The sequence below is a fragment of the Bufo bufo genome, chromosome 5 (genome assembly GCF_905171765.1).
Source record: "Bufo bufo chromosome 5, aBufBuf1.1, whole genome shotgun sequence".
Classification (NCBI taxonomy): domain Eukaryota; kingdom Metazoa; phylum Chordata; class Amphibia; order Anura; family Bufonidae; genus Bufo; species Bufo bufo.
Window position 1 is genome coordinate 512,217,390 of NC_053393.1, and position 27,777 is coordinate 512,245,166.

The window sequence follows — 27,777 nt, forward strand, 5'->3', positions numbered from 1 at the left end:
CACCATAGATGTTTTGTAAGGTTTTCAATATGCAATTCACCTGTGCAGGATTGGCCATAGACCTTACAGGGAAATTCCCCGGTGGGCCGATGCCCAGGGGGCCACCTGGGTCCTCTCACAGCCGGCCAGTGGAAGTTTTAGGGGATGTATTGTGTGCTGCTGCTGGCAGTATTTTGTGATGGACTGTGGTATTTGGCTCTGTTGGAGTGGTATAATGTTCCACAATATGGTATTTCTGGCCCTGCCATCTATCAATTTGGAACCGAGTACAAAACAGGGCCACTTTTAGTATTTTTCCCAGGGTCACTTTAAGTTCCCAGTCCGCCCCTGCACCTTTGCGAAAACAGTCATATTAACCTCCACCAAGGTCAGATCTTCCCCCTCAGTCCTGGACTTTCAGCTCTCTAGGGGGTGGTGCCCGCTAGTGTGACTGGCAGCTCAGTCAAGCTGCGACCGGACGCAGTAACCCCACCCCTTGTCTGTGTGCGCGCACTACTTTAATAACAGCCTCTGTCTGCTCAGCAAAACAATAGCAGCCTGGGTGCAGGTTGCTTCACATGCCTGCAGCTTTATTTTAGGCTCCTGAACTGCTCCCAGGTTTCAGTCATTGCTGGGAGCAGCTCACAGTGTATGAGGTGGCTGGGACGGGGGGGGGGGGGGGGGAGCTACTGCACATGAGCGGCAATGCACCCTAGCTCCTGCGATCCCAGCCACCACAGAGGCCAGCCCTTTACTACCAACTGAGCAGACGCGGCCACCGCTGATGGATTGCAGCGGTGGCCGTAACCCCTGGCAACGAGCACTTTATAAAGGAATACAAAATGCCACTTTGCATGGAGAGGAGGCAATACTGTATAAAGAAGTATATTAGAAAGTTCTCTATTATAGTGTTCTCCTTAAAGAGTAACTAAACATTTACATAAACCTCTAATATGTTGTCCCTAATGCCCTACTAAAACTATCTCTATTATACTTTATTTATTAATTTTCTATTTTTACTACACTTTTCCTTGCCTAAAGTGCACCACTCCCTGGTGCGCTTAAAACTCTGTTCTCTGTACACTGCTGACAGCTCACATTTTATCAATGGGGTCGCAGCAGAGCTGTGAGTACGGGCAGAAGTGCACATTGTCGCTCCTGCCCGTGCCCCACTGAGGATTACTAACTCTTGGCATAGTACATGGGTACCCTGTACCCATGTACTGTGCCAGGATTAGCTGAGCGGAGCGGGCTCCTGCTTCTGCCTGCTCATCTAAGCGAAGAGCCAACATGCAGGACTCTTAGCTTAGTGAAGTAGGCAGAAGCAGGAGCCCGCTACGCTCAGCTAATCCTGGCATAGTACATGGGTACAGGGGACCCTATTGATAAATAGTAGTCCTCTGGGGAGTATGGGCAGGAGAAGCAATGTGCACTCCTGCCCGTACTCACAGTGCTGCTGCGGCCCCATTGATAAAATGTACTCCGTATTCCGTACACCGCTGAGCTGTCAGCAGTGTACAGAGAACACAGTTTTAAGCGCACAGTGAATGGTGCACTTTAGGCAGGGAAAAGTATAATAGAGATAGTGTTATTAGCTCATGTCCTATCAAATCATCAAAGGTTATTAGTGATTTCACAACCCACGTCATAAAGTCTTTGTTTACAAAACTGATGAACCTACAATATTGAAGATACCGAGAGGATGACTAATTACATTTTGTACATAGTTCTCGGAATGAAAGCAAGCAGTGCTATGTTTCATGAAGGACAGCTTTAGGACAATAAGAAACAAGACAAGGTACATTTTAATAATGTATGAGACATCTGCTAACCAAAGCAATCAATCTGGTTTCTGAGTATTATACACTGCTCAAAAAAATAAAAGGAACACTTAAACAATACAATGTAACTCCAAGTCAATCACACTTCTGTGAAATCAAACTGTCCACTTAGGAAGCAACACTGAGTGACAATCAATTTCACATGCTGTTGTGCAAATGGGATAGACAACAGGTGGAAATTATAGGCAATTAGCAAGACACCCCGAATAAAGGAGTGGTTCTGCAGGTGGTGACCACAGACCACTTCACAGTTCCTATGCTTCCTGGCTGATGTTTTGGTCACTTTTGAATGCTGGCGGTGCTTTCACTCTAGTGGTAGCATGAGACGGAGTCTACAACCCACACAAGTGGCTCAGGTAGTGCAGCTTATCCAGGATGGCACATCAATGCGAGCTGTGGCAAGAAGGTTTGCTGTGTCTGTCAGCGTAGTGTCCAGAGCATGGAGGCGCTACCAGGAGACAGGCCAGTACATCAGGAGACGTGGAGGAGGCCGTAGGAGGGCAACAACCCAGCAGCAGGACCGCTACCTCCGCCTTTGTGCAAGGAGGAACAGGAGGAGCGCTGCCAGAGCCCTGCAAAATGACCTCCAGCAGGCCACAAATGTGCATGTGTCTGCTCAAATGGTCAGAAACAGACTCCATGAGGGTGATATGCTTACAGCCCAACACCGTGCAGGACGTTTGGCATTTGCCAGAGAACACCAAGATTGGCAAATTCGCCACTGGCGCCCTGTGCTCTTCACAGATGAAAGCAGGTTCACACTGAGCACATGTGACAGACGTGACAGAGTCTGGAGACGCCGTGGAGAACGTTCTGCTGCCTGCAACATCCTCCAGCATGACCGGTTTGGCATTGGGTCAGTAATGGTGTGGGGTGGCATTTCTTTGGAGGGCCGCACAGCCCTCCATGTGCTCGCCAGAGGTAGCCTGACTGCCATTAGGTACCGAGATGAGATCCTCAGACCCCTTGTGAGACCTTTTGCTGGTGCGGTTGGCCCTGGCTTCCTCCTAATGCAAGACAATGCTAGACCTCATGTGGCTGGAGTGTGTCAGCAGTTCCTGCAAGACGAAGGCATTGATGCTATGGACTGGCCCGCCCGTTTCCCAGACCTGAATCCAATTGAGCACATCTGGGACATCATGTCTCTCTCTATCCACCAACGTCACGTTGCACCACAGACTGTCCAGGAGTTGGCAGATGCTTTAGTCCAGGTCTGGGAGGAGATCCCTCAGGAGACCGTCCGCCACCTCATCAGGAGCATGCACAGGCGTTGTAGGGAGGTCATACAGGCACGTGGAGGCCACACACACTACTGAGCCTCATTTTGACTTGTTTTAAGGAAATTACATCAAAGTTGGATCAGCCTGTAGTGTGTTTTTCCACTTTAATTTTGAGTGTGACTCCAAATCCAGACCTCCATGGGTTGAAAAATTTGATTTCCATTTTTTTTATTTTTGTGTGATTTTGTTGTCAGCACATTCAACTATGTAAAGAACAAAGTATTTCAGAAGAATATTTAATTAACTCAGATCTAGGATGTGTTATTTTTGTGTTCCCTTTATTTTTTTGAGCAGTGTATAATTATGGGCTTATTTGGTTGCCTGCAAACATTGACTCCACAATGTAGATTAGGATAGCTGAAAGAAAGTACTGACCCACATACTTCCAAAGTGACTGGATGGATACTGTACAAAGAGCTTTAAAGGGAATGTGTCATCAGAAAATGGTCTATTGTTTAAATAGATTTTTTAAGAATTGCTGGTATGTTAGTTTTTTCATGTCATTATATCTAAAAAACATCCTTGAAATCTTGCAGTGTTCACTGTGACCACCAAGCCGCATATAAGGCTCATTATCATCATAGGCATGATTACAATGAAATGTATTAGATAGATAGATAGATAGATAGATAGATAGATAGATAGATAGATAGATCACAAGATTCTCCCATAAAAGTCAGTGGTTCTCATTTACCAAATCTAACAGAGAAACTAGCATGGATGCAGACAGCAACCAATCATTGTGCAGCTTTCATTTTTCCAAAGCACTTTAAAAAATGTTTTTCTGTTAGACAGTTTTGATAAATATGCCCCAATCAGTGCTCTCCAGACTCAGACTACAAGCTCCTATGGGCAATGTGGCTGCTGTAAAGGATATTTGTGAATTCTGTTGACAGCAGCTTAGACAATATGGCAGCCCCCATAATCATGTAAAGAACATCTCATTTAGAAATCTACCATAAAAGAACAAATTAGAAAATGGATATGTATCGGTATATGCTTTTAGCCAGTAAAAAATAAAATAGGTGATACATTCCCCATAAGCCTTGTCCCATGAATGGTTTAGACATGGATGGAGATTAAAAGCTATGATATAATCAATTAAAATCTCTGGTCCAACAAGTATCACTGCATACCGACAGCCACATTCATCGTCTGTATATGTAGTATCAAGGCACTTTCTAAAGTGATTTTATCCATATCCCTACATCTTACATGCTCAATATCAAATATTTCTTAAAAATGTATATAAATTCTAGTACATGACAAGAGGATTATTGCAACTTTCTATTAACTAGTGCTACAGCTTCCTGTAGGAATCGCGCATGTGTGTGGAACAGCGCTGTGTAATGCATCTGCCAGGATCAGCTCCATTCCTATGTGTGTATCTGCAAAATGAGTCTTAAGAAAGCCGTGTGGATGCGATGATTGTCTAGTATAACCTCATACAGCGAGGCAGTGATTCCCAACCAAGGTGTCAGCTCATATTCGTGCATCGCCATACTGAGTGGGGTAATGTGACAAAATTTGTGAGGTCCTGTCGGAAATTTGTTTTTAACCCGTTAAGGACCCTTGCCGTACATGTACGTCACAGCTGGATGTACGGCAGGCTTTTCGGGCGGGTGCAGGAGCTGTGCCCGCCCGATCAGCGGCATGAACCCGGCAGTCACTGACACCAATGCCGGCGTGTTAACCCCTTGTATGCCACGGTCAAAGCTGACCGCAGCATACAGAGGGTTTGCGGAGGGTACGGGTGCCTTTCGCTTCTCCATTGGGTACCCGCTCTGCAGTGGCGGGGACCCGGTGGCAGAGAAGGCAAACCCAATGCCTTCTATAGGCATCGGAACTTGCCTTCTACGGAGGCCTGTGAGATCCAGCCCTTGCTGACAGCCAATGCATTATAATACAGGTTGTATTGTAATGCATTGCAGAGGTGATCAGACCCCAGAAGTTGAAGCCCCAGAGTGGGACAAAAAAAAAGAAGTGTTTTTCATAATAAAAAAAAAAGTTTCAAGTAAAAAAATAAATAAAAATTCCCTAAATAAAAACACATAATTGTAAAAAAAAAAAATAGAAAAAAAAGAAAACCAGACATTTTAAGTATTGCCGCATCCTGAACGCCGTAGAAAAAATAAAAGAAAAACTGTGCTAAAACATCATTTTTTGTCACCTTACATCACAAAAAGTGCAACACCAAGCGATCAAAAAGTTGTATGCCCCCAAAATAGTTAAAAAAATGCTGTTATTGTGTAAAACTTAAATAAAATAAAAAAGGATACATATTAGGTATCGCCAGATCCATAAGAACCTGCTGTATGAAAATATCCCATTAACTAACTCCTCAGGTGAATACCGTAAAGATTTTTTTTTTAAAAAAAGCTCATTTTTTTGTCACCTTACATCAAAAAAAGTGTAATACCAGGCGATCAAAAAGTCATACGCACCCAAAATCATATCAATCAAACTGTCATCTCATCCCGCTAAAAATTAGACCATACCTAAGACAACCGCCCAAAAAATTAAAAACTATTGCTCTCAGAATATGGAGACACTGAAACATGATTTTTTTTTGTTTCAAAAATATTTGTGTAAAATGTAAAACTTAAATAAATAAGAAAAAATATAAATATTAGGTATCACCGCATCCGTAAGAACCTGCTGTATAAAAATATCACATGACCTAACCCCTCAGATGAACACCGTAAAAAAAACAAAAAATTAGTAAAAAAGCAATTTTTTTGTCACCTGACATCACAAAAAGTGACCAGGCACCCCCTGCTCTGAAGAAGAGAGTGTGTCTGGTTTACAAAAAAAGTTTAGAAATTGATGGAAACCCCATCAAAATGGTTTGGAACCAGCATTAAGACGATGGCTGGATGCGTCTTGGACTCCTATTATCTACGACATACAATAGACAACCACACAAAGGCTATATGCCAAAAGCCAGGTATATGCAAGCTATCAATCTATCCATGAGACATATGATAGGCTGAGTCAGCATACCTTACAATGCCAGCCTTGTGCACTATGAGACATTCCAAACCAGCTCTCATCTGACTGAGAGCCAGTAAGCCTCAATGTTACTTCAGATCTGTTGGATAGCTTGGGTGGACATGCGCACCTAGATCAATATCATTAGGGAGACAAAAAGTTTTCTGATTGTCCTAGCATAATATTCAATAACCTTTCTATACAGTTTTGTCATGTAAAAACTAATTTGCATAAACATGGCCATATGGGAAAGACATGCAAATGAGCAGAATCTGCCTTGTTTTTCAGTTGAAAAACCATTTGCATGGAAAATTCGCGATCTACACTACTCATGAACAGTGCCATCTATTGGTTTCATAGTCTTATGACAAGACTAATAGTCTTGTCATAAGACTATGAAACCAATAGATGGCGCTGTTCATGACTCATGAACAGCGCCATCTATTGGTTTCATAGTCTTATGACAAGACTATTAGTCTTGTCATAAGACTATGAATCCAATAGATGGAGCTGTTCATGACTACTGAATGCGATTAATTGTCAATGTAAAAATCGCATAATGCGAATTCATAACGCGAAATACAGCCGTGGGTCACTTTGGCTACATTTTTCAAGTTGGTATAAGTTTCCTGAGACTGAAGAAAATGGTTGGCATGGCAGAACATTCGAATAGCTTTATATGCAGATAGATTTAAGTGCTCCAATAGATTCTCGATTGTGCTAATTGGCAGTGATTAGAATATTTTATCGCACTACATGCAACTTCACATTTTAGCAGATCTGACTTAATCTCGAATTCTTGAAATTTGCGAATATATGATGAATATTCTATGAAATATCGCGAATTCGAATATAGCCCCTGCCGCTCATCACTCATGAGTAGTGTAGATCGCGAATATCTAATCGCTAATTTTTATCGCAAATTTTCCATGCAAAAGGCTACACTATTAGTCTTGTCATAAGACTATGAAACCAATAGATGGCGCTGTTCATGAGTAGTGTAGATCACAAATTTTCCATGCAAATGGTTTTTCAACTGAAAAACAAGGCAGATTCTGCTCATTTGCATGTCGTTCCCATATGCCCATGTTTATGCAAATTTGTTTTTACATGACAAAACTGTATAGAAAGGTTATTGAATATTATGTTAGGACCATCAGAAAACTTTTTGTCGCCCTAATGATATTGATTTAGGTGCGCAGGTCTACCCAAGCCATCCAACAGATGTGAAGCAACTTTGAGGCTTACTGGCTCTAAGTCAGATGAGAGCTGGCTTGACATATCTCATAGTGCAAAAGGCTGCCATTGTAAGGTATGCTGAGATTGTAAGGTATGCTGAGATTGATGGCTTGCACATACCTGGCTTTTGGCATATAGCCTTTGTGTGGTTGTCTATTGTATTTCATAAATAATAGGAGTCCAAGACGCATCCAGCTATCCTTTTAATGCTGTTTCCAAAACATTTTGATGGGGTTTCCATCAATTTCTAACCTTTTTTTGTGAACCAGACACCCTCTTCTCTTCCGAGCTGGGGGTGCCTGGGGTTCTCCCATTGACTTCCATTGTGCTCGGGTGCTCGGTAGAGCACACAAGCACTTTGGTGCTCGATCAACACTAGTATTGTTGCGTCTGTAAAAACCTGCTCTGTAAAAATACCACATGATCTAACCTGTCAGACGAACATTGTAAATAACAAAAAATAAAAAAAACGGTGCCAAAACAGCTATTTTTTGTTACCTTGCATTACAAAAAGTGTAATATAGAGAAACCAAAAATCATATGTACCATAAAATAGTACCAACAAAACTGACACCTTATCCCGTAGTTTCCAAAATGGGGTCAGTTTTTTGGAGTTTTTACTCTAGGGGTGCATCAGGGGGTCTTCAAATGTGACATGGCAACTTAAACTTATCCCAGTGAAATCTGCCTTCCAAAAACCATATGGCATTCCCTTCCTTCTGCGCCCTGCTGTGTGCCTGTACAGCAGTTTACGACCACATATGCGGTGTTTCTGTAAACTACAGGATAATAAATATTGAGTTTTGTTTGGCTAACCCTTGGTTAACCCCTGCTTTGTTAGCGGAAAAAATTGATTAAAATGGAAAATCTGCCAAAAAAGTGAAATTCTGAAATTTAATCTCCATTTTCCTTTAATTCTTGCGGAACACCTAAAGGGTTAACAATGTTTGTAAAATCAGTTTTGAATACCTTGAGGGGTGTAGTTTCTAAAATGGGGCCATTTATGGGTGGTTTCTATTATGTAAGCCTCACAAAGTGACTTCAGACCTGAAATAGTCCTTAAAAATTGGGTTTTAGAAATGTTCTTAAAAATTTAAAGATTTGCTTCTAAACTTCTAAGGCCCCTTTCACACAGGTGAGAATTCTGCGCGGGTGCAATGCGTGAGGTGAACGCATTGCACCCGCACTGAATCCGGACCCATTCACTTCAATGAGCTGTGCAGATGAGAGGTGATTTTCACGCATCACTTGTGTGTTGCGAGAAAATCGCAGCATGCTCTATATTCTGCGTTTTTCACGCAAAGCAGGCCCCATAGAAATTAATGGAGCTGCGTGAAAATTTTCACGCATGGTTGTTAGGAGATGATAAAAGTCAATTTACTGTATTATTTTCCCTTATAACATGGTCATAAAGGAAAATAATATCATTCTTAATACAGAATGCTTACAAAAATGTTGCTTGAGGGGTTAAAAAAAATATATATAATAACTCACCTCATCCACTTGATCGCACAGCCGGCATCGTCTTCTTTCTTCAGGATCTGCAAAAGGACCTTTGATGACGTAATTGCGCTCACCACGTGGTGAGCGCAGTGACGCCAGCGCAGGTCCTGCTGAATGAAGATAGAAGATCCTTCTATCTTCATTCAGCAGGACCTGTGCTGACGTCATCAAAGGTCCTTTTGCAGGTCCTGAAAAAAGAAGAAAGAAGACGATGCCGGCTGCGCAATCAAGTAGATGAGGTGAGTTAATTTCATTTTTTAACTCCTCAAGCAACATTTTAGTAATCAATCTGTATTTAGAATGCTATTATTTTCCCTTATAACCATGTTATAAGGGAAAATAATAACATCTACACAACACCGAACCCAAACCCGAACTTCAGTGAAGAAGTTCGTGTCTGGGTACCACATTCACTTTTTTAATACCGCGTGTGCAAAACGCATTGCACCCGCGTGATAAAAACTGAACAACGCAACGCAATCGCAGTCAAAACTGACTGAAATTGTGTGCGCACTTGCGCAGGTTTCCCGCAATGCACACGCAACACATCCGGAGCAAATCCGGGACACCCGTGTGAAAGAGGCCTAAGCCTTCTAACTTCCCAAAAAAAGAAAATGTCATTTACAAAATGATCCAAATATGAAGTAGACATATGGGACATGTAAAGTAATAACTATTTTAGGAGGTATCACTATCTGTTTTAAAAGCAGAGAAATTGACATGTTGAAAATTGAGAATTTTTCCACATTTTTGGTAAATAAAAATGAAATATTTTGACAGAAATTTACCACTGCCATGAAGTACGATATGTGATGAGAAAACAATCTCAGAATGGCTTGGATAAGTAAAAGCGTTTTAAAGTTATCACCACATAAAGTGACACATGTTAGATTTGCAAAAAATGGCTTGGTCCTGAAGGGGTTGAAGATTTTTTTTCTTTCTGATAGCTATATAGAAAAAGACTTGTACATGCATATTACCTTTATGATAACGTTATATCATTATATATTACCTTTATTATAACGACTATGTAAAACAGATGGGGAAATGCTGTAATTTACAGAACATTCAATGACGTGAAATTTCAGTAATCAGACAATCAATAGTAATGCATCTAAACACTCAATGCTATAAACTGGAACCCAAGTGTAATGACACAATTAGTTATTTCTACGGTGACACGTGGGGACGTTGTTCAGCTATTAAAGGAATGAACTGTACGTCCGTCTTTCATTCCGACCTGGAAACTCTGAGAATTAAGTTATAACAACAAACAATAGAAGCCTTTATCGAGGGGAAGAATTTCTGACATGGGTCATTAGATCATTATAATGTTTGTGACATGCATGTAACTTTGCAGTCAGTGCATGTACTTTATGGGCTTTGCTCTTTCCATCCATCCATCATGACTTCACATTAACGCACAAAACAGATCATTCATGTATAAGCAAGTGTTTGCTATATGCTTTCTAACAGGATACATAAGTGAATCGGCGCTTATCTGATGTGACTGGTATTATAAATGTAAAAGATAGATAGATCCTAGATGGATACATGATAGATAGATAGATAGATAGATAGATAGATAGATAGATATGAGATAGATAGATAGCTAGATGCTAAATAGACAGATAGACGCTAGATAGATAGATAGATAGATAGATAGATAGATAGATAGATAGATAGATAGATAGATAGATAGATATTGGATAGATCAGGGATCAGCAACCTCCGGCACTCCAGCTGTGGTGAAACTGCAACTCCCAGCATGCTCCTTTCACCTCCATGGGAGATCTAAGAAAAGCAATTGTGCATGCTAGGAGTCGTAGTTTCACCACATCTGGAGTGCTGGAGGTTGCTGATCCCTGGGATAGATGATAAGTATTAAGGCAGATTGCCTGGATTTGTGGGAGGGGCTGAGGTCCGCCTCCAGCCTATTTAGGGCACTCCCCTTACCTGGCTCCTGCATCATTGAGGTCTGAGCTTTGGAGAGAGGAGGTCGCTTGTGGAGTGTCTGGAGAGTTGCCTGCGAGTCGCTGAATTCCTGGGAGTTTTTTCGTTGCCATCAGTTCTGGATTTGGAGCATTTCGGTTCTATTTTTCTGGCTTTACTCAGGTTCACTGTGGGTCACGTTTGCCCGTTAAACTGCGAGTCATCTATACGGTACAGCCGGGGCCTCACGGTTGCCCCTGTACCGGTTCAATTCATTTCACCAAACGCTGCACCAATGTCACTGTTTTCTCATACAAGTCACCAGTATTTCATTTCTGTCACGCCTTGTTCAGGCACAATTTGTCTACATGGTACCACCATTCCGGTCAGCACCCCTGCGGCAAGCATGCAGTCGGTTCCTGGGCAATCCCCCATTTCTGTTCATTTCGTTTCACCGAACGCTGCAAATGTCACAGCTTTCTCGCCCAGGTCACCAGCATTTCATTTCTGTCATGTCTTGTTCATGCGTAAATTTATCTACACCGTATCACCACTCCGGTCAACACCCCTGCGGCATGCAGGCAGTGGTTTCTGAGTCATCCACACGGTACAGCCGGGGCCTCACGGTTGCCCCTGTACCGGTTCATTTCTTTTTCATCATACGCTGCACCAATGTCACGGTTTCTTATACAAGTCACCAGTATTCATTTCTGTCACGCCTTGTTCATGCGCAATTTGTCCACACCGTACTACCATTCCGGTCAACACCTCTGCAGCATGCGGCCTGGTTTCTGGCCTAATCCCCCATTTCTGTTTCATTTCATAGACTCTGCGCTAATGTCACAGCTTTCTCACAGTCACCAGCATCTCTTTTTGTCATGTCTCGTTCAGCAATCTTCCCACAGGCACAACACTGCGGTCAGCACCCCTGGGGTCCAGGCTCGTTCCCCATTTCTTTTTCAGTCCATATCACCCCACAATCATCCACATTCATGCCCCCCCCTCCTCATGTTCATGTGCACGGCTGCAGGAGCACAAATGCGTATGAGTTATTTCATACGGTACAGCAGGGCCTCACGGTTGCCCCTGTACCGGTTCATCTCACTTCATCAATGCGCACCAATGTCACGGTTTTCATGCAAGTCACCAGCATTCATTTCTGTCACACCTGTTTCATGCATATTCATTCACAAACCGCACCACCATTCCGGTCAACAGCTCTGGCAGCATGCGACCAATGGTTCGTGGATTAAATCCCCCCCTTTCTTTCCATGGTTCTTTTCACACACACTGCATCCATGTCACGGCTGCTCGCAGCAATCACCGGCAGCTCATTGCTCATGCCTATTCTGGCGTCTCCCCACAGGACCGTCACTCCGGTCAGCCCCCTGATGGTTCCAGCCCCATTCCCCATTTCTGGGTTTCACCCCTCAAACATCCAACATTCATGCCCTCCCCCCCCCCTCCCCTCCCCCCCCCCCCCTCCCCTCCCCGTTTTCCAGGTACACAGCACAGGGGCCAGCTGCGGTACACCCGGCACACCCCCCATTCATTTCAAACTTCACTGGGCTTGCCGCGGCGCAGACATCCCCTCCCCACCGCCTCCTGCCTGTTTGCCACTCCTCCTGCCGCGCGGCCGATGGCGCCCGGCCGCGTCCTGGGGCCTGGTCTGCGCATGCGCGGCCGGGGTTCTGCGCATGCGCGGCGATTTCATCGGCGCATGCGCGGTGTCCCGGCGGCCGTGGGGGGACTCCGGACAAATGGGTTCAAAAATAAATGGCTTTCATTTTTTCCTATGCTCCAAAATGTCACTCCTTACAAACAGTCACATAATCCTCCAAGCATGTTCCTCATGATTCATTTTCACTTCACCAACAGCGTTCATGGCCCCCCCCCCCCCCCGGTCATTTAGGTGCGCTGTCACGGGGGCCAGCGGCGGTGCAACCTGCACCCCCCCCCATCATTTCACCTCCACTGGGCTTACCGCTGCCCTGACATCCCCTCCCCACCACCTCCTGCCTGGTTACCGCTCCTCCTGCCGCGCGGCCGATGGCGCCCGGCCGCGTCCTGGTGCCTGGTCTGCGCATCCGCGGCGATTCCGTGTGCGCGGTGTCCCGGCGGCCGTGCGCGCCGCTTCTGTTGCGGGGGGGCGCTGTCGGACGGCAGGGGAGCCTTCCAGCACGCCCCTTACAGTCATATAACACCCCAGCAGCCCACACAAAGAAAAGAAAAATAAATAAATAAAAAAACGCCATCAAACACCTTTTGGAATAAACATGAAGATTATAATGTCAATCAATGTATGATCTTATAAATGCTCTTCTGGCTGAAAGGGCATAACTTCCCATACACACACTCGGCTGCAAAGAGACTGTCTCAAAAGGGTTCTTCACCTTTTTGCTAACAATGATCTACCCTTTGGATAGGTCATCAGCTTAAAAAAAAAAAAAAAAAAAATAATAATAATAGTGGAAGCACTGGGGGGAGGAGTCATCGTCTGGTCATCCGAAAAAAAAAAAAAAAAAAAATAATAATATATATATTATAATTGTTTCATCATAATCAATAAATAGGTGGGAATTGCAGGGACACGGTCCAAATGTTCCATTAAATTGCCGGCAATCGCTTTCCGCCTGGGCATGGCCACACGGCACGCACTGGTCTCTTTTCACACCAGGCGCAAGCTGTCGTTTCATGAACAACCGCCATGATCCGCCCAGTCGTGTATATGTACCATATGCATTTGCACATTTCATCACACTATTTTATGTCTACCCTCCCCCTTTCTTTTTTCAGGCGGTCAACCTATATTGTATTTTGCACTACCATGTATCCGGAGAATTTTTCTTACCACCAGGTACGTTCACCTGCTCATTAACAAAAGTCTTCCTTACATTTCGAATAATCCCGTTAGGGTCAGCGTGCTGGCTTTAGGGGCACCATCATCCCACTAGGTTACCCCCTTCTTGGCTTCGCCAGCAGTTAGTGGTCCCGCGAGGCCGACACCCCGCCTCAAACGTACAGAGGCACCCGCCCAACGCGCCACCTCGTTAGTAAGCCGCCTCGCGTGTTGCATAGAGAGAGCCTCACCTGTCACTCCCTTCCCCTAGTCCTGTCTTACAGTCACCGAGAGGCCAACGCTCCTGCCACTACCACAAGTGGCCTCATTAACCCCTCGCGCCAAATCATAGGTAGAGCCTCTCAAGCCGCTTGGCAATTAGCAGGGCCTCATCTGTCACCATGCAAGTATAATTTTTTCGCCGTCCGGCCTAGCTAGCCAGCACGATCCTGTGTTTCCCCAAGCTAATCAACTGTTTTGTTTTACTATATCTCTGGAAGGGAAAGAGAACTTCTCCCTACCTGGCACCCCTGCTAGATCCGTCACTGCTACCCAGGGAGACGGTCTAGCCAGTCCAGCACCCATCAGATCCTGGGCAATCCCGCGCATAACGACGGAGTCAAGGTGACGGCATGTTCCCTTCCCCGCCACGGCGAGGGAAGCAGAGCTTTTCCGGCTGCTGCACACGCCAATCGATAACAGGGAGGCAGGGGAGGACCTAGCCAGTCCAGCACAGGGGATATACATACCATGCTGTCCTCCCTAAATGTCATCCATGTCTAAAGTCAACGCCAGGTTGGAGAGGCTGGAATCGGTCACTGCGACCCTCTCCTTGGCGGGGCCACCACCGGCAGCGTCACCGGCCGGATTGCCAGTGATCACGTCGACCGTTAGCCTGGAGGACCAAGAAGTCAGCCCGACGCACATAATACCGGAGGAGGAACCGGGGGTACCCATCGCCACCAAGAAGACAGAAGGGCCAGACACGGTCATCACCTTTCCTGGGTACCCAGTTGGATTCAGCCAGTTTGCCATCCGGGAAGATTCAGGACATTCTCGCCCACATAGGCAACTACCTTCAACTCAGCACCGGCAACCGCAAAGAACTGCAGTCCCTGCTGGGCTCCCTGATCTTTGCCATGCGCATCCACCTCAGTGTCGCTCATTTATATCACGGCTCCTGCACCTCTCCCCTTTTCCTACACGACTCGCACAGGTTGTCCCTGGATGCCCACGCTGCAGGCAGGTCTGGGCATGTGGGGGAGATTTCTGTCCACCTGGAATGGCGGGAGCTTGTTTCTCCCTCAGCCGTCGGACTCTTCCCCCTCTATCTGGTCAGATGCGGCATCTACCACAGGCTTCGCGGCCATTTTTGGGAACGATTGGCTGTGGGGCAGCTGGCCTCCTGCGGTCCGGGGTTTGGAAGGATTCTCCACTGCCTCAGCGCTTTTCAAGATCTACCCCATCGTGGCGGCGGCCGTAGCATGGGGTCATTCATGGGCAACATGTCGGTCCGGTGCTATTCAGACAACCATACGACCTGCCAGTTCATCAACAGGATTGTTCCAAATCTCTCACAATCGTGAGGTTTCTGCGGAGACTTCCTTGGTTGGCCGCTTGCAATATTTTCTTCTTGCATTGTTTCCATGTCCCGGGGGTGGGCAATACGGCAGCTGACAGTCTGTCTCGCGTCAAATTTCAGGCATTTCATCAAGCTCTCCCATCAGCGTTACCCACGGCCTCCATCACTCCATCATTTCAAACAGCTCATTCTGGATTAGAAGGCATCATGCGGCATAGCCAGTCTTTGTCCCGCTTAGCACTATCAGACGATACACATAGAACATACGACAGAGCGTTCACACTATTCAACAGGTCCTGTTGGAACACAACATCACGCACCCTTTTTGTCATGACGTCTCTTCCGGGGTTGGCTTCTTTTTGGCACCTCAAACTCATGTCATACAACACCATCAAACCATATCTCACTGGCATTTCAACATCATATGCTAATCATACACCCCAATAACATCAGCTTCATGTCCTCGCACCAGATCAAATCCATACTCAGAGGTATTCAGGAAACGGAACCCGCACGTCCAGCCCAGAGGCTACCCATAATCAATCATATCTTCAAAGCATTATCCGACTTACTCGACGCCACGCCTCTGGAAACAGATACCAACTCCATCATCAATACGGCATTTACTTGACCTTCTACGGATTCCTGAGTTCCGGGAAATTCACTACAGCCTCCACGACCCGAACCTCATCTTGTCTCCCACTTGTCAAACACATGGTTCACTACATCCTGTCCTTACCTCACTCCAAGAATAGTCAGCACTTACCCGTCAACATTTCATATTACCCCACGCACAACAGATGGTGTCCAGTCAGGGTCCTGGATGCTCACAATCAGCGTCACAAGTTCTACCCTCTCAACCGCTACTTCAACTACATGGTTCGGTACTCACCACCACCACCTTCATGACCCATGTCGGGTCATCCCTCACACAACTAGGCCTCAACGCAGCCAACTACTCAGGGCACTCCTTTCGCATTGGAGCCACGTCCACGGCCTCCAGTGCCAACATCCTCACTCATGGCATCAGGGGATTGGGGCGCTGGGAGTCATCCGCTTACGCGCAATACATTACCCAATCCAACACAAGAGTTTAAGAGTGGCTTTCCAAAACATGTTGAGTTAAGCTATTGATACATCAATTGGCTACAATAAACTGGTTATTTCCATTTTTGCCCTCTTCTTTCTCAGGCCTACCTCATCCTCGGTTTCGGCACACCACAACCGACTGCACTCATTCCCTGCTTTCCCAGGGCTCTTCACTGTACTACCGTAAGCCCCTTACACAGGTATTAAGGCAGATTGCCTGGATTTGTGGGAGGGGCTGAGGTCCGCCTCCAGCCTATTTAGGGCACTTCCCTTACCTGGCTCCTGCATCATTGAGGTCTGAGCTTTGACCCTCCCACCACTCCACTCATTTACAACACATTTCTTCCATATCTTTTCCTTGGGTAGGCCCTCTTCTTTCTCAGGCCTACCTCATCCTCGGTTTCGGCACACCACAACCGACTGCACTCATTCCCTGCTTTCCCAGGGCTCTTCACTGTACTACCGTAAGCCCCTTACACAGATAGATAGATAAGGGCTCATTCAGACTACCGTATATTTGTGTCCGCATCCGTTCCGCAATTTTGCAGAATGGCTGCGGACCCATTCATTTCAATGGGTCTGCAAAAGATGGGGACAGCACACCATGTGCTGTCCGCATTCCTACTTCCGTTCTGTGACCCCACAAAAAAGATAGAACATGTTCTATTCTTGTCTGCAATTGTGGACAAGAATAGGCACTTCTATCATAGGGCTAGCCATTCCATTCTGCAAAATGCGGAAAGCACACGGCTGGTATCTGTGTATTGCGGATTCACAATTTGCGGACCGCAAAACAGATATGGTCGTCTGAATGAGCCCTAGTAGATAGATAGATAGATAGATAATATAAGTAAACAAACTCCACGGCACTTCCAAGGAAAAGCGTACGTTTATTCACCAAATAACAGCGACATTTCGGTCCACACAATGGAACCTTTCTAAAGCAGTGAGGTTCCATTGTGTGGACCGAAATGTCGCTGTTATTTGGTGAATAAACGTACACTTTTCCTTGGAAGTGCCGTGGAGTTCGTTTACTTATATTGTCTAGTAGGTGGATCGCCTCTACAGCCGCTGGAACTCTGCTTAACTTTTTTACTGCTGTGCTGCCTGCCATTTTTTGTTTTTGTTAGATAGTTAGATAGATAGATAGATAGATAGATGCTAAATAGATAGATAGATAGATAGATAGATAGATAGATAGATACATAGATATGTATTAGGTTTCAGGCTCAGACCGGCCTACAGGGGAAGAGATGAATCCCCCAATGGGCCCCTTAGTAGAAGGTGAGCCTCCAGTCCTCCACCCCTTGCACAAGTGGCACATGGTACAGTAGACAGACTGCACTAACTAAACCAATAGGCAGCTTGCATAATCTCAACCACAAATGCGTCCATATAAAAAAACTGGATAGATTATTTAAGAGAATATGCAGTTTATTATTATAGATGCATTGGATGATGGAGAAGACTTCTAGGCACAGAGGCAGGCGAGACAGCATCCTCTTCCCCCAGGGACCTGCCTTCTCGAATTTGCTACAAGCAGCCTGCAATCAGTCATCTAGAGCATCTTGCTGCGGCCTGCTGCTGTGTGAACAGGTAGTATTTGCACGTAGCTGTACATTGGGCCCCCAGTATGAGTTTTACTGGTGGGCTCTAGACACCCCAGTCTTCTGGATATTTGAAGTCAGAGAAAAGAATATACTGTATAAAAGTATTAAACTCAACTGTAATGGCAAGGAACCTTTGGGAAGAGATTTCTCAAAAATGAGTAAACAGGAACAGAATGGGAATATCCTGATAGAGTCTCAATGCTTTTAGGATGATCTTTTGAAATGTTTGCTTATATCATTTGTCTGATGGACACAATTGCCATATTATCAGGCTTTCTGGATTATCAGATGCCGGGTTAAGGGAATTTCACCGTACATGTAGAGGAGTCTACAATATTGAGTTACTACACTAAGTTGCATTGACTGCTTTAGATGCTATTATTACTCAGATCTAAAGATCTTTACATCTAGTCACAAGCTAATGTCATCATAAAATTAATGAATGAATTATTTAGATGATCAGTGGATTTTTAATAGAACTGATATTCAATAATTCAAAAGGCAACCATATCTAAAATATAATAATAATAATAATAATTATTATTATTATTATTTATTTGAAAGCGCCATTTATTCCATGGCGCTGTACATCCAGCTGGGGTTGCACAAAAATTAAAAATACAGTAAATAAGAAACTATTAACAGACTATTGCAGAGGGGTAGAGGATCCTGCCCACAGGAGCTGACAATCTATAAGGGAAGAGGAGAACACATTAGGTGAGGGTATAGGCTGCTCTTGTGGCTGTGTGGTGGCAGCATAATAAATATACTAAAGATGATATAAAAGAGGGTTCTTTTACCTTTTGTATGAGTAAAATAACTGCAGTTAAGAGTCACCTACATTTCTTGATTTCTTATATATCCTTAGCCAAGATTTGGAAACATGCTCAATGCTCAGAGTATCCAAGATTAGAGAGATAAAATTATTCTCTAAAAGATAGCTGGCTCATTAGACAATACAATGGAAAGCTGTGGCAATTGATCTGTGCTCCATTAAGATCAGTGCGCTATAACCCATTTCATCATGTTGTCTTCCAGTGGCAGCGTGTGGCTATCAATATTAGATATCGGCTCAGGTCTATGATGTATTTATAGCCCTAAACAATTGACAATTTCACACTAATGTTGAAAACCTCAATAGTCTTTTATCAGCCCCAACAATGAGATCATTCATTTGCAGATATAAAATCTAGTCTATAAAATAGTAAAAATTGTTGGAATTACTATAAAATAAAATATACAAAATGCAAGACTCATAACGAGTAAAGAAGGACATTGCTTCAGAGAATGAAGCTGTGGGATTATTAATTATAAAAAAGAGCATTTCGGCCGTTTATTTATAAATATATTACAGAAGTCTCATCACAGTAAATCACATAATATTGAAAAGCATTAGGCCGTAATTTTTTCAGATTTCTGTTTAAAAGAAATGTATATGGATATAATAAATTAAAATGGTCTGTACTGTACATTATTCTGCAGAATTATTTCACATTGGGGCACTTCAGCAATTCATTCCACTGCAATAATGAGAGGGTGGCAAAGAAGGCAGAGGCAGACAACCTCTCCAGTGAGTGAATAAAAACAATACAGAGATGACATAATTTAGAAGAAACCGATGCCTCTGTATAAAATGCTTCCTGTACAGTATTACCTGTAATCTTCATATCCTGCTTTATGTCACATAATATATAATAAGTCTCTGTATCTCATTCTACCAGACTGAAAATTGCCATGTGTTATAGATATATTCAATAAAAGGTACAAACATATACCAGTATGCAAACTATTATCCTATATCCTAAGTATTTCTTCTTCAAATCCAAATAGTAGCTTTATAGCACCAGGCCTATAATGCATGATGTTAGATATAATTGGTCATGAGTAAGGGTCACATTTTAAGATCGCAAATGCGTAGACGCTAACGCTGTGGGTCTGTACTGTGTCGCTGGATATTTTATCGCTTTAAAGAATAAAGGCTATTTTTTATGGGAAGCTGGACATCTCCCCTTCTTTTAAATATAATTTTTATAACACTCAGCCGTTACCTTGTCATCATAACAGATATTTAGCAAGTGTAAGAAAAACAATTATGAATATCGGTAATCATTTATAACTATGATGTTAGGAAATTACGTGATTCATAAATAATAAAAAAAAAGAGTATGTTACAAGATGATAAACTGTCCACCCGTGGATCCATGTGTTTTATTCTGTGCTAGAGCTAAAGCAATAAAACAATGACAAAGTAATTTTATTTGCAGTCATTTTGTCATTTTTAAATCATTGGCAGTAGCATTAGCAAATCCATGAAATGCGCAGTGACCGAGGAAGAACTACCTGTACAGGCCGCAAGTGTGATTTTGTGCCGTGTCTGTAACATTTTACTTCTGTCTGCTGTGCTGGTTTTGAAAATTTTTTGTTCCTTTTTGGAGCGGTGTTGGATCAGAGTTTGTAGTCAGCACACAGTAACACTAACATGCAAGCTACACCGCCGTCTGCCATGTGAACGGTGTCTATGAAACGACAGATGTCCCTTGCAGCTGGTTTATATAAATATCTCTGACGACTTACACGAGATAGTCGTTAGGCACCTTTGGAAGTGTTTCTATTATAGCTATATTCAACGCACAAAACCCGATAAGAACAGCCATACATATTAGACAGATTGCTGCTGCTTTGTACTGGAATAATAGATGGTAAAACACATGGGATAATTAAATCTGGTTTGTGTTCTCGTGTTCATATCGGACGTGTAATAATAACAATAATAGTACTAATAACAGAATAATGACGATAGTGTACGTAGAATAATCTAATACTGGGCGAGGATAACACCAAATGCAAAACAGCAGAAATCTTAACTTACTGTTCTCATTATCAAAACCATTACAATAGTGTTATGGATGCCAACTGTAAAGATCTATGATTAGCACTGATTATATTATTATATTATTATGATGTTTATATTATATAATAATAATAATAATAATGTTTATAAAGTACCACCGTATTTGCCAGCGCTTTACCATTGGCACAACAACAAACAAGTAAAATGACAAGTCATCAACACAAATTAACACACACTGGGGAACAAAAGGCTAGAAAACCTTGTCTATAAGAGCTTACAATAATATCTACATTTCCTGATATGCTACCTTAAACAAGAATTCATAGCACTATAGGATAACAGGCCGAACTGGATGGACAGATGTCTTTTTTCGGCCTTATAAACTATGTTACAATGTAAAATATATACCTCAGTGACAAATGATCAAAAATATAGTAAACTAAAAAACACTAAATTCTATTCCATTATTAGTGCAAACAAATTACTTTGCATAAATAAATAATAGAACTTTTTTTGTCAGGCCGTCTACATGACAAACATTTAGCAATAGCTAATACGAGATACTAATTAATTTGCGAATTTTATTTGGAATCCACCATTAAGGATGACTCTTTTAATTTACTGAATACAGAATAATACCAAATAGCTAGCTAGGCCTTTCTCATTATGTGAAGATTGTTAGCCTAGGGCGCCTGGGGTAGTTTTGCATATTTTGCTCTTGTTATAATTTACATGAGACAACAGTATCCTGCGCTTGCATTACGCCAAATACAAAACATTTACTGTCATTTCTGTAGAATCTACAATTTTTTTTTACCTCCCATTGAGATATATGGAACAGTTGCATACATTTTTTTTTTTATTCTACCACATGTAGACAGACCCTAATACTTGTTTGGAATCTGCGTTAATGTCTAATTTTAGCAATCCAAGTAGAGCAATTATTTATTTCTTGGCCCGTGACATATAAGGATAATTCTACGGTTTATTGTGTTTTATGAAGTCAGTTTTTCTTTATGTTTTGTTCTTCTGGTAGATGGGTCAATAAAGATCTAAGGAATCAACATGTACATAAGATTGTCGGAACGACACAATTAGAAAAATAATGTTTTCATGAGGTAAAATAGTTCTTTGTTAAATCAGTTTTTTTCTGGTTCTTTTATGGTCATTATGAAGTCTCTTCTTCTCCTCACAACATTTTTTATCACATGGTGATTCTGACTTTGACACAGACCTTTTCCTCTAACTGCAGCAAAATAATTTCTGTATGACAATATGTTGTTGAGTATACAATTTCCCTTATGACCAGCTTTGCTTCTTTGTTCTCTTTCCTTTACTGTTATGTAATATTTTTGATACATACACTTTTATCAGAATTTTTCGTATACATTTGTGTAACCATATGTATGTCTTGGATGTTCTAAGATTGAAAGAACGGGTCTGCACAACTCGTTAATTGGTTGGTGCTAGTGAAGGACTTGGTAGTCAATCTCCGAGTTCAAGAAAATCCGCTGCATAATCTGATGAAATTGAATGGTTAATTTATTGCACATATAACTTATATGTACAATAAATTAACCCTTTAACTGCATATAGAGTGTAGCGGATTTTCTTGAACTTTGGATGTTCTAAGATGTGATGTTCATTTCTAGTATGTAATTGGAAGAACTCTTTTCATTTCATATTTCTTATTTATTTTTTCTATATCTGAGAAAACTCTTAAAAATAGTTAAACCATATAAAAACCTTAGTCTATATGATTTGCCAAACGTCCGTAATACTTGCAATGACAGGCCGGCATATTTGATGTATTCTCCGTGCACTCCGCTCAGTGTCCTCATGTCAGGTCATATTATCACCAGCGGCAGGGAACTCAAGCACCTGCCATGCAACATTTTGAGAGCACGCCCTCCTTCTCAGTTACCTCATTTAAATATCTTTTGCATACAACACATGATGTTAATCTCAAAACCTTAGCTTCTTTCTAAAATATTAATTAAACATAAAAACATGATGATATTTAGCAGCAGCACTTCTTTTTTTACTCTATTTTATAAAAATACATTTCAATTGCACAGTTCATTCAAACCTTTTGGACTCGGCGTCTCAATCGGAGTGCACGGAGAATGCATGAAAATGTCGGCCTAGCAATGCAAGGACGACAGACGTTTGGCAAATCATATGGACTAAGGTTTTAATGACAATATTACTGTTAAATATTACTGTTAAGCTATTTTTAAAGCTTTTCTCAGATTTAAAAATAAAGAAATAAGAAATATGAATGAAAAGTGTTATCCCAATTAGATACTTGTGATATGAAGTGTGGATCTCCGAGTATATCGGGAATTGGACAAGCCACTACATTTAATAATTTATGAGCTAAGATGTGATGTTTGCATCTTCAGATTCTTACAGCATGTGTACGGTTATACAAACTTCTGTGAGAATGCTGAAACAGAAGTCTCTTCTGCTCTAAAGGCCATGCAGCGGCTTACCAGATAATGAGCATCTAGGGTCTATCTACTTTACTGTTATGTAGTGCAGTTTGCAGTCTGAATTGTCAGTAACAGGACAGATTAATATTATTTCCCCAGGGCACAGAACATTGCTACAGCAGTTCATTCATGGACAGATACGTTTGCAATTAATAGGAAAAAACCTCAAGAAACTGGTTTGCGGAACTTGAAGCCAACAAATATTACAAATGGAATGTTACCTTTACCTATACTTTTTAGGTATTGAATATGATTTGGAATTCATTTTTAATTTTAACTTCATATGTTAAATATTATTTTTAAATGCTCTGTAAGTGGTTAGAATATTCTATAAATACCTACACAAGTAATTAAATACTTAAAATGCACTTAGGCTCGGGAGTCTATGATGAGCATCTGAGCTAAATGCGTAAGAGTCAATAGAATAATTTATTTTATTTATGAGAGGCTGATTGGTCAGATTTAGTACATGACATTTCTTTCAGACAGAAGGTAAATTTATCTGTCCTAGGCTGCAATGCTCAGATTCATCCTGAAAATGGAACATAACTGTAATTTCCCAGTAAATAATTTTCAGTGGCTGGTTTTTCATTACGTTTACAAGGGTAGATTAATTCAGCTGATGTGTACACTGGGAAAGAAATGAAGAAAAATATTCTATATTCGTAGTAGTAGGATAACATGGATAATGAACAGCGGAGATAACAGAAAGTGGCATGTTAAAGTAATAAACCTGGACTATTGGATATACAGGGTGGGCCATTTATATGGATACACCTTAATAAAATGGGAATGGTTGGTGATATTAACTTCCTGTTTGTGGCACATTAGTATATGTAAGGGGGGAAACTTTTCAAGATGGGTGGTGACCATGGTGGCCATTTTGAAGTTGGCCATTTTGAATCCAACTTTTTTTTTCAATAGGAAGAGGGTCATGTGACACATCAAACTTATTGGGAATTTCACAAGAAAAACAATGGTGTGCTTGATTTTAACGTAACTTTATTCTTTCATTAGTTATTTACAAGTTTCTAACCACTTATAAAATGTGTTCAATGTGCTGCCCATTGTGTTGGATTGTCACTGCAACCCTCTTCTCCCACTCTTCACACACTGATAGCAACATTGCAGGAGAAATGCTAGCACAGGCTTCCAGTATCTGTAGTTTTAGGTGCTGCACATCTCGTATCTTCACAGCATAGACAATTGCCTTCAGATGACCCCAAAGATAAAAGTCTAAGGGGGTCAGATCGGGAGACCTTGGGGGCCATTCAACTGGCCTACGACGACCAATCCACTTTCCAGGAAACTGTTCATCTAGGAATGCTCGGACCTTATGGGTGTCAGGTCCGAGCATTCCTAGATGAACAGTTTCCTGGAAAGTGGATTGGTCATCGTAGGCCAGTTGAATGGCCCCCAAGGTTTCCCGATCTGACCCCCTTAGACTTTTATCTTTGGGGTCATCTGAAGGCAATTGTCTATGCTGTGAAGATACGAGATGTGCAGCACCTAAAACTACAGATACTGGAAGCCTGTGCTAGCATTTCTCCTGCGGTGTTGCTATCAGTGTGTGAAGAGTGGGAGAAGAGGGTTGCATTGACAATCCAACACAATGGGCAGCACATTGAACACATTTTATAAGTGGTCAGAAACTTGTAAATAACTCATGACAGAATAAAGTTACGTTAAAACCAAGCACACCATTGTTTTTCTTGTGAAATTCCCAATAAGTTTGATGTGTCACATGACCCTCTTCCTATTGAAAAAACAAAAGTTGGATTCAAAATGGCCGACTTCAAAATGGCCGCCATGGTCACCACCCATCTTGAAAAGTTTCCCCCCTCACATATACTAATGTGCCACAAACAGGAAGTTAATATCATCAACCATTCCCATTTTATTAAGGTGTATCCATATAAATGGCCCACCCTGTACAATGATGACAATTAACAATAGTACTCTTTTATTAGTTTTACTGCCATTAGGCAGGTTTCGCACATAGGGGGGTCGCTTATTAAGCCTTGTGATTTATACGTCGGTCTTAATCTTCCTACGCTGGTGGTGGATACGCCAAAGTTATGTAGAGGCGCAGGCCTCTGCATGACTTTGGCAATTGGTTCCGCCAGCCGTGCGACATGGTTTTAAGTATGCCAGCTCCCTTGCTTGCATTGTTTAAGACCATTTGCCACACCATAAACTGGCATAGAAAATGGTAAATGAGATGGGCTGGCCTGCCCTCTTCCCAGACCATATAACGCCCTCTTTTTCCACTACTTCAGAAAAGTGGTCTTTTCAGGAAAAATCAATTTTTTTGGGAAATTTGAACAAACATTTTTCCAGTGTTTTTCTTTTTTTGCAAATATGCTGCATCCAAATGTTACTAAAAACCAATAGTAAAATATAAACTGCAATTTTGTTTGTGCTATTTTTCTTCAATTTTGGTGCTTTTCTTGGGTCCATGTTTTTTTTCAAAAATTAACCATGCTCGAGGCTTGGCTCTTTTTCATGTGCTTTCCCATAGATTTCTCTGTAGGACTTACAGATTTCCTTTAAAAAATACATGTAACACATTTTGTGTAAAAAATGATAAATGAGATAGGCCTACCGGCCCGCCCCCTTTCCCGCGCATGCCATACCCTCTTTTTAGACCTGGAGTGGGTCAAAGTTGCAGATTGTAGCGCAAATAACCTTTGCGCCGCAATCTGCGACACATATACAGTACACCAAAAGTACATTGGGCATTAGGGGAACATGCACATCTTGTGGATTATGTGCAGTTTTTCTGCACAGATTCTTGTGCAGAAAAAAACTGCAGCGTAATACAGTACCAGCAATGATAGTAAATAACCCCCAAATTCTTCATTAATCTTGATGACATGCTCTACTTTGGATAAACCCTGTAAAACTAAAAGCATGTCGTCTGCATGAAGGGAAATGTTTCCTCTTTATCACTGAACTGAAACCCCTTTAATCGTTCGCTGGCAGGCTGGAGATGTGTTTTTTTTAACCCCTAACAGGTATATTAGACGCTGTTTTGATAACAGCGTCTAATATACCTGCTACCTGGTCCTCTGGTGGTCCCATTTGTTTGGATCGACCACCAGAGGACACAGGTAGCTCAGTAAAGTCCCACCAAGCACCACTACACTACACTACACCCCCCCCCGACACTTATTAACCCCTTATTAGCCCCTGATCACCCCTGATCACCCCATATAGACTCCCTGATCACCCCCCTGTCATTGATCACCCCCCTGTCATTGATTACCCCCCTGTAAAGCTCCATTCAGATGTCCGCATGATTTTTACGGATCCACTGATAGATGGATCAGATCCGCAAAACGCATCCGGACGTCTGAATGAAGCCTTACAGGGGCGTGATCAATGACTGTGGTTATCACCCCATATAGACTCCCTGATCACCCCCCCTGTCATTGATTACACCCCTGTCATTGATCAACCCCCTGTAAAGCTCCATTCAGACGTCCGCATGATTTTTACGGATGCACTGATAGATGGATCCGATCCTCAAAACGCATCCGGACGTCTGAATGAAGCCTTACAGGGGCATGATCAATGACTGTGGTGATCACCCCATATAGACTCCCTGATCACCCCCCTGTAAAGCTCCATTCAGATGTCCGCATGATTTTTACGGATGCACTGATAGATGGATCCGATCCGCAAAACGCATCCGGACGTCTGAATGAAGCCTTACAGGGGCATGATCAATGACTGTGGTGATCACCCCATACAGACTCCCTGATCACCCCCCTGTAAAGCTCCATTCAGATGTCCGCATGATTTTTACGGATGCACTGATAGATGGATCCGATCCTCAAAACGCATCCGGACGTCTGAATGAAGCCTTACAGGGGCATGATCAATGACTGTGGTGATCACCCCATATAGACTCCCTGATCACCCCCCTGTCATTGATCACCCCCCTGTAAAGCTCCATTCAGATGTCCGCATGATTTTTACGGATGCACTGATAGATGGATCCGATCCGCAAAACGCATCCGGACGTCTGAATGAAGCCTTACAGGGGCATGATCAATGACTGTGGTGATCACCCCATATAGACTCCCTGATCACCCCCCTGTCATTGATTACCCCCTGTAAAGCTCCATTCAGATGTCCGCATGATTTTTACGGATGCACTGATAGATGGATCGGATCCGCAAAACGCATCCGGACGTCTGAATGAAGCCTTACAGGGGCGTGATCAATGACTGTGGTTATCACCCCATATAGACTCCCTGATCACCCCCCTGTCATTGATCACCCCCCTGTCATTGATCAACCCCCCTGTCATTGATCACCCCCCTGTCATTGATCACCCCCTGTCATTGATCACCCCCCTGTCATTGATCACCCCCCTGTAAGGCTCCATTCAGATATTTTTTTGGCCCAAGTTAGCAGAATTTTTTTTTTTTTTCTTACAAAGTCTCATATTCCACTAACTTGTGTCAAAAAATAAAATCTCACATGAACTCACCATACCCCTCACGGAATCCAAATGCGTAAAATTTTTTAGACATTT